Source organism: Callithrix jacchus, chromosome X (genome assembly GCF_049354715.1).
Source record: "Callithrix jacchus isolate 240 chromosome X, calJac240_pri, whole genome shotgun sequence".
Taxonomy (NCBI): domain Eukaryota; kingdom Metazoa; phylum Chordata; class Mammalia; order Primates; family Cebidae; genus Callithrix; species Callithrix jacchus.
In genome coordinates, this window is record NC_133524.1 from 71251617 (window position 1) to 71260585 (window position 8969).

At 44.9% G+C, this 8969-nt stretch overlaps 1 pseudogene; it reads right to left on the bottom strand.

Annotated features, from left to right (window-relative positions):
• Nucleotides 1–290: 290 nt before the first annotated feature.
• LOC100402700 (small ribosomal subunit protein eS8 pseudogene) lies at nucleotides 291–921 on the bottom strand (annotated as a pseudogene).
• Nucleotides 922–8969: the final 8048 nt, after the last annotated feature.

Here is an 8969-nt window from a genome sequence, read left to right on the forward strand (position 1 = left end):
TAAAGGCATCTTTAAGGTCCAGGACTGTAAACCATTGTGCCTCTCCTGGTATTTGAGAGAGCAAGGTGTAAGGATTAGGCCAAGCTGATTATAAAGGAAAAAATAGCTTCATTAATAAGCCTGAGATCCTGCACCAGCCTCCATTGTTTTTTAGGTTTCAGCACTCCTAAAATTGGAGTATTACAAGGGCTATTACAGGACTTCACTAGACCCTGAGTTTTTTTTGTTTTTTTTTCCAAACAGAACAATAAACACCTTTATTACATTGGGTGAAGAAAGAAAACAAGGATTTATTTGCCTTTCTGGGCCTTGATTTTCCTAAGATAGAACTCTGACTCTTTGCCATCTAGCACATAGCCATCTGCTCGGTCACACTGTCCTGGCCTTGAAGCGATGCATGCAAGAAGCTTGCCCTGCTGAAACTGCTCCTCCAGGAGACTGCTGATTTGGGCATTCTTTTTCCTTTCGTCGTATTGCTTCTGAATTTTTTTAGATCGTTTTTTGTTTAAAATCTCTTCTTCCTCAGGAGTCAGCTTGGCTCCCTTCTTGTGACCCAGGGGCAGCGCATAGTGGGACTCGTACCACTGTCAGTAACACGTGCTGTCAATGAGCACGATGCAATTCTTCACCAGGGTCTTGGTACGGACCAGCTCGTTATTAGATGCATTATAGACAACATCAATGTTCCTTGTTTTTCGAGTACAACACTCTGAGCCCCAGGAGAAATTCCCCACGTCCAGCCTCAGGGCACGGTATTTCTTCACGGACTGTGTGGATGCGGCGGGGGCCAATCTTGGTGTTGGCAGCCGGGCGCCCCAACTCATACTTCTTGTGGCAAGGCTTTCTTTTGCCCCTGGTCTTGCGGCGCTTGTGCCAGTTGTCCTGAGAGATGCCCATCGCTCGGCGCTGGCTGGAAAGAGCAACCCTGAGTTTTTAAGCCCCTTACAATATCCTGTAGTCCCTTTTTGGCTTCTGGTCTTGGGGGGTACTGTCTTTGGTAAGGAAAAGGGGTGGGATCCTTTAGGCTTATTCAAATTGGGCATGCATTCTTTGCCCATCCAATTGTCCATCCATTGCCCAAACCTCAGGATTAATCCCTTCTTGAAATAATGAGCAGCAGAGAGGGATTTCCTCTCTGATGAGGTTCATATAGATAATGGCTCCTGCTCTGGCTAGCATGTCCTGCCCTAGTAAGGGAGTGTGACTTTCTGGGATAATGAGGAAGGTATGGGGAAAAAGTATATCTCCCCAGTTACAGCTTAAAGGCTGGAAGGAATATGAGGAGACTGCTCATCCTAGGACTCTTCGGACAGTTACAGACTTAGAGGACAACTGTCGAGGACAGGAGAGTCAAACAGAAGGCTACACCAGTGTCCAGGAAGAGATCAAGTTCCTGGCCCTCTATGGTCAGTGTTACCCAGGGCTCATTGAGGGTGATAATTCAAGCTAGTGCTTGCCCTGGGTACCTTCAGTCCTGTCATTGGGTCATCTGGTTAGACATCTCAGGCCCTGAGAACCTTCATCCCCTGACACAGTGTGCTTTCCAGTTATTGCCTTGGCACAACGGGCATGGATGAGGTTGTGGTACATTCCTCTGGGAACAGTTTCTTATAAAATGTCCCTTCAGACTGCAATGGTAACAAACTTTGCCAGCCTGGTGGCTAATCTGAGCTTTTCCCTCATTTGAGCCCCTTGGGTCTGCTTGCCTGAAAGCCATGAATAAGGCAGCAGCATTTCTCTGATCTCTCCAGTTCCTTTCAGCCGGTTCCTCCTGGTCTCTATTATAAAACATCAAGGTTGCCTGGTTCAGTAATGATTCTAGACTCTGTTCTTGTCCCAAAGCCAGCTTCTGAAACTTCCTACTGATATCTGCTACTGACTGAGTAATAAACTTCTCCTTTAGTATTAACTGACCTTCAATGAAGTCTGGTAACAGGGGAGTGTACTTTCTTTTTTTTTTTTCTGGTTATCAGTTATTTCTTTTGAGCATCCTTGAGGCAACTTTGTCCATGAGCCATCAGCACTTATTAAGTTTAAAGTATTTAAAAGGGTCAGTCTTACTTCCAAATGACAGGTGTAGGAAGAACTTCAGAATCACATCAGCTCATTTATAGCCTGCATCTTGGGGATTTCTCCTACACCATGCTACAGATGTTCTTCTAAACTATATGGATGCTCTTTTTTTATTGCATTTTAGGTTTTGGGGTACATGTGCAGAACATGCAAGATAGCTGCATAGGTACACACATAGCAGTGTAATTTGCTGCCTTCCTCCCCTTCACCTGTATCTGGCATTTTCTCCCCATGCTATCCCTCCCCAGCTCCCCTCACACTGTCCCTCCCCTATTCCCCCAATAGACCCCAGTGTGTAGTGCTCCCCTCCCTGTGTCCATGAGTTCTCATTGTTCATTACCTGCCCATGAGTGAGAACATGCGGTATTTCATTTTCTGTTCTTGTGTCAGTTTGCTGAGAATGATGTTCTCCAGATTCATTCATGTCCCTACGAAGGACACGAACTCATCATTTTTGATTGCTGCATAATATTCCATGGTGTATATGTGCCACATTTTCCCAGTCCAGTCTATTATCGATGGACATTTGGGTTGGTTACAGGTCTTTGCTGTTGTAAACAGTGCTGCAATGAACATTCCTTATAGTAGAACGATTTATAGTCCTTTGGATATATACCCAGTAATGGGATTGCTGGGTCAAATGGAATTTCTATTTCTAGGTCCTTGAGGAATCGCCACACTGTCTTCCACATTGGTTGAACTAATTTACTAGGGAGTGTACTTTCTTAAGCCTCCTGCAATCACTCAAGGAAAGCTGTTGGGTTTTCTTCCCTTCCCTGAGTTATGGTGGATAACATTGCATAGTTCATGGGCTTCTTCCTAGTTCACCTTAATCTCTCAAGTAAGCAGGTCAGGAAATGCCTATGGCTCCAGTCCCCCTGTTCTGAATCCAGATCTCAGTGAGGGTTCATTCCAGGGACTGCCTGTTTACCTGTGGGATATCTATTCTTTTCTTCTGGCATCATTAGGTTATGTACCTAGGGTACCAAGTGTCTCCAAACTCTTGAGCTGCTGCTAGAGCAGCCTCTCTTTCATTGCTGGTTAGAGTTTGATTAAGCAAAAGCATGACATCCTTCCAGTCTAATTAGAAGGATTGACTCAGGCCCTGTATAACATCTCTGTACTTGTCTGGGTCATCTGAAAACTTTCCTAAGTCCACCTTAATTTGCTTTAAGTCAGAAAGTGAGAAGAGTGCGTGTACCTTAGTTGGGCCAAATTCTCCTCCTACTGCCTGTAAGGGGCAGAGTCTGGGCATCCAGGCAGTTTGAGATGCCCTGGCTGTCCTGGCCCTCCCTGGCTCCTGTTGGGGTACAGGGACTCAGGAACCCTGGTTGACATTGGTGGAGGTAGTTGCCACAAGGAGTCCCACATGTGGAGGTAGTCCTGAGGAGGGCTGAGTAGGTTATAGGGTACAGGCCCAACAGCTGAGTCTTATTCCTTAGGAAAAAGAAAAGTTGCACATAGGGGACCTCAAACCATTTACCCTCACTTTTACAATACAGGTCTAATTGTCGAATAGTGTCATAATCTATACTTCCCTTTGGAGGCCAGATTTTTCCACTCAACCACTCTGTTTGGCAGAGGAAAATAAGCTGTTTCTTCTTCAAAGGTTATGTGTCAAATAGATCCCAATTTTCCAGTATACACTTTAGTGAGGACTTGATCTTGAGAAGATTGGCACTTATCTGAAATTGAACACAAGGAATGCCAGCATTCCTGGTTAATAATTACAGCCACTTGACGTGAGGCATCCCCCAGGTAAAGATACGTGGAGTGTCCTCCGGTCAGTATCTCAATATTTCAGTGCCCAAGATGTGTGATCATCTTTTTTCAGTGGACTTCTCATGTACTGGATTCGAATCACCCCCTACCAGCATCACGGGACCACTCACTCACTGTCTGCATGACCTCCAGTGACCACTATAGAGGCATGAAGGGCTGCTGGGTTGAGTGGTTCATACCAGCATGCCCCTGAACCAGGCCAGTGAGGCTCAGGAGATGGGTACCAATATTTCTCAGCCAAAGTCCAATTTACACAGACTGATTTATAAAACCACCCTAGAAGGGTAAACTTCTAGGGAGGGGCCATTAGAGCACACAGTTTAAAGAAGGCAGGCCACGTGGCTTAGGCTGGAACAATACCGTCAGAACCTGGGCCTCCTTTCCTAACCCATTTTCCATTGTAGGAAAATGCCCTTAAAGTTGTGTGACCTTCCATTTACTATTTGGGCCCTGGAATGGGTTTAACTACAATCTTCTAGATGGAAAAGTTCTGCCATAGAGAGAGAGCCAATCCTAAGCAAGACAAATTATACACAAAACACAAAGTCCCATAGCCTTCAGCTTCTGAATTTCCCAAAAGGTTTCTCCAATTCAAGACTGACTCCACCAGGGATTTGAACAAGCAACCTTACAGTTGCAGGCCCCTACACCTTAACCAACTGTACTAACAGGCCACTTGCATTAAAGTAAGGCAGAAAGCTTTCTTAAGCTGTATTTGAATGAGAATGCTGCACTCTGAGACGCTGTGGCCTGCTGAAAGCGGGGCAGGGCTGATGGCCAGCAGCCCCCATTCCTTTCCCAGCTGGCACGCCCAGAGAAAAAAAGCTGCTTGACACTGTCAGTTTAAAAGCTGCATTTGCAGCCACTGTGAGTTTCAGGAACCATGCCCCATCTCTGCCTTTTCAGCCACCATGTTGACACCACCAGAACCACGTGGGCACCTGGGCCACTCCCCAAGCCTCGACCCACACAGGGACCTGCGGACTGCAGGCGAACGCCCCAGGGGAGCTTTTTTACACTGCTCCCTTGGACAGGGGATGCCAGAGAGTCCTGCCAGAATGATGCGCCAGGCCATGGCACTCTCAGGTCCCATGCAGACTCCAGTTTCACACAGACTCCGGCTATACCCCACCACTTCCCTGCTGCTTTTCTCTCAGCCCACAGTGCTACAGCTATGGCACACACCCAGGCCCATCCACGGGGCTGCGCCATGGTCTCCGCTGTCCCCGTTTCTGGACAGCAGAGAGCGAAAGGCCCAGGAGAAGTACTCACCCTCTCCACCCCACAGGCTCCTGCAGGTTTTCATCCCAGAGATAATAGCCGAAGGATAGAGAGGAAGAAGGAAACAGAGAGAGCTTGGAGGAAAAAACTGCACTTTTAATTCTGGCTGGGCTGTGCTGCTTAAGGTGGGCTGGGCAGTGCCTCCAGGCTCCACTGCTCTGGTGTTTGTAAAGAGACAGGACAGAAGGGGGCCGGTTTTACTTACAGTTAGAAGTCCTCTTCTCCTGGCTGGCTTACCAAAAAATGTTGGGGTTCAGGGGAGCCCTCAACTCCCCTGAGAGGACTTTTTTCCAAGGTTCTTCGTCTCCCATTCTCTCAAGAATGAGAGAGGGGACCACATCTGGTGCATTCATAAAATAAAATACCAGACCCCAAACAGAGTTTGCAGAAATTGATTTTATTTAGGTAGAGAAAGAGAAAAAGGAGAAGGGAGAAAGCTTCCATGAAGAGTGTGGAAGGGAACTCCAGAGGGGAAATCCACCCAGGTGTGGGAACAAGGACTTTAACCTGGGAGGAATTCTCTCCTTCTCCAAGCCCCCTGGCCAATGAAAGGAGTTCCTTAGAACTTCCGCTGGAGTAATTGACATTTGATTCTTCCCGCACCCACAAAAATGAAAACAGAGACTGTTAAGTCTCCTGGATGGAGATGGGAGGGGGGCATGGTGCTGGGAAGTTCTTGCCCTTAAAACTACACTCCCTTGTGGACCTGGAAAGAGAACACCTTCCCTCAATACCCCTTTAACTTTAACCAATATGTTCACACAAAGAATTTCTTACAATTAATTATTTGTAAACCTTCCACAACTTGTTCAAACCTTTAGATTTTTTTTTATCTCACTTAAAATCATCCTTCAACCCTCTGAACTTAGGCAAGCACTCCATATTCCCATGCTTTCTTATAATCTTTTAACAAAAGTACATTTTACTTTTCTTTTTTTTTAAAGACGGGGTTTCACCATGTTGGTCAGGCTGGTCTCGAACTCCTGAATTCAGGTGATCCTCCCGCCTTGGCCTTTCAAAGTCCTGGGATTACAGGTGTGAGCCACCGTGCCCGGCCCATTTTACTTTTCTTAAACGCTTTGCATGTAGAACTGTTTCTGCAGTAGTCTTAATTTCATGTTACAGTGTTAACTCTTAGCAACTTTTACTTTTCTGGAAAAACCTCAGTAAGTTCAGGATTTTAATTATATACTAGTGTGGAGCCTAGCCTAGGACACATCAGGCAGAAGTATAGATAAGGTTTGACCCTTTCTAGCACAGCTAGGGTGACTGGATCTCCATATGTTCTCAGAGCCTTATCTAGAATCTAATGTCTCCAAGGTAGGTAAATTGAACAATTTTCAAAAGTCAAAGAAGCAGTTTATGACCTCAAAGCAGTTAGCAAACTTAATATCTGACCTGCCTAATTTAAACCAAATGTTTACATTTTTGAAGATATTTTTATTTTACCAATAATCTTTAAAACTATTTTTTTTATTTTCCAAAGATTACTTAAGTCACATGAACTAAAAGGCATTACACTTTTTACTTTTCTGATGAAATATCTAAGCACTTACTTTTAAACCAGTTAAAGCTTTTTTATATCACAACACATATAAATACACAGACTGGCCATGTGTGGTGGCTCATGCCTGTAATCCCAGCACTTTGGGAGACTGAGGCAAACAGATCACTTATGGTCAGGAGTTTGAGACCAGCCTGACCAACATAGTGAAACCCTATCTCTACTAAAAATCCAAAAATTAGCTGGGCATGGTGGAGGATGCCTATAATCCCAGCTACTCAGGAAGCTGAGGCAGGTGAATAGCTTGAACCCCAGAGGTGGAGGTTGAGCCAAGATTGCACCTCTGCACTCCAGCCTGGGTGACAGAGAGAGACCCTGTCTCAAATAAATAAATAAACACACAGAAGAAGATAAAGAACTTATCCCTTAAGCCAGGAGTCAAACCCTGAACACAGGCCACTATTGTGAAAAGAGAAAGCATGGCCACATGGTTACAAGGTCAAGCTCCCAAGGACACACAAGGCAAGCAGGAAACTTTATCCAGTATTTTCAGGGACCTACAGCAAAGTTTGTAACTGACCAGTTCACTGGGCCATCTTGAACAGCAGGCTTACAGGTATCCTAAGCTTATGTTCTATCCTACGATACCCTTCTTTATGACAGAACAATAGAGAAAGACACCCAACAGATTTGCTACAACTTAAGACTAGCCTCATAAATTGTTTTTTTATTTTCACTAATCAAAACTTTACAGAGGAAATGAACAGTGATTTTTGCCATCCATTCAACCAGTTTCATAGAGAGAAAAAGAAAATCATGGACCGAAGCAGGGTGAGGAAGGGAAGGCACTCAGGGAGACCAGAGAAAGCCCCACCCATTGCAGCAACACTGAAAAGTTCAGGCAGCTGCTTGTCGGTTGTGAAGGGATTTTTTTCCAGCAGTCCCATTGATTCTCAAGCTTCCCTTTTTAGGGAGGAAAAAGCTCTCCATGTTCCACAATCCTGTACATGCCTAATTCTGTCACCCATTGCCATCAGCAAAAAGTGCAAGGCAATCAATCCAAAGAGAATAGCAGTTAACATCCTGTAGTGCCAAACCTCTTCATAGCCTAAAGGGACATAACCCAGAGGGACTGAGTGGGGCCTCTAACCCCCTAAATCTTAGAAGTGACTCTAACCCTAAGTTGGACCTCTAACTCAAGGTCGTTCAAGCATTCTTTTGAGGGAAGGCTTTAACCCTCTCTATCTTAGGAGAGACTCTAGCTCCTGTAAGTTAAGCCTCTAACCTGATCCCATCCTTTACACGAGTACCCCACCACTTACCCAAAGTTGTCCAATTAGTAGTGCTGCAGTCTACTTCCTTCGTTTTGGGGGGTCTCCTCAGTATCATCCCTTCAGGATTCACCAGAAAGATGTTAACAGACATTACCACTTACCCAAAGTTAGCCTTTGGGTCTGGGGTTTCTGCACTATAGTCACTTCAGTGGTCACCAGAAAGATGTTATAGGACCCCAAAATTTACCCAAAGCTAACCTTTGTCTCGGGTGTTTCTGCACTATAGTCCCTTCTGTGGTCACCAGAAAGATGTTACAGGAAAGGGGTCCTGATCCAGGCCCCCAAGAGAGGGTTCTTGGATCTCGTGCAAGAAAGAATTCAGGGCAAGTCCACAGGGCAAAGCAAAAATAAGTTTGTTAGGAAAGTAAAGGAATAAGAGAATGGCTACTCCATAGAGAGAACAGCCCCAAGGACTGCTTATTGCCCATTTTTATGGTTATTTCTTGATGATATGCTAAAAAAAAAAAAAAGAGGGTGGATTATTCATGCCTTCCCTTTTTAGACCATATAGGGTAACTTCCTGACTTTGCCATGGCATTTGTAAACTGTCATGGCGCTGGTGGGAGTGTAGCAGTAAAGATGACCAGAGGTCACTCTTGTGGCCATCTTGGTTTGGGTGGGTTTTAGCTGGCTTCGTTACTGCAACCTATTTTATCAGCAAGGTCTTTATGACCTGTATCTTGTGCCAACCTTCTATCACATCCTGTAAGTTAGAATGCCTTAACCATCTGGGAATGAAGCCCAATAGGTCTCATACTCATTTTACCTAGCTTCTATTCAAGATGGAGTTATTCTTGTTCACACCTCTGGAAAGATTACAGGCATGAGCCACCATGCTTTGCCCAGTTATCTGCAATTTTGAGTAAGTAATTTAAACCTTCAGACCTCAGGATCCTTCCTTTTAAAATAGAAAACTTCAAGTAGATAATTTATAAACTTAGCATTTTTTCAACTCTTTTCCCAACCACACTAACGTGTTTTAAGCCTTTTTCCCA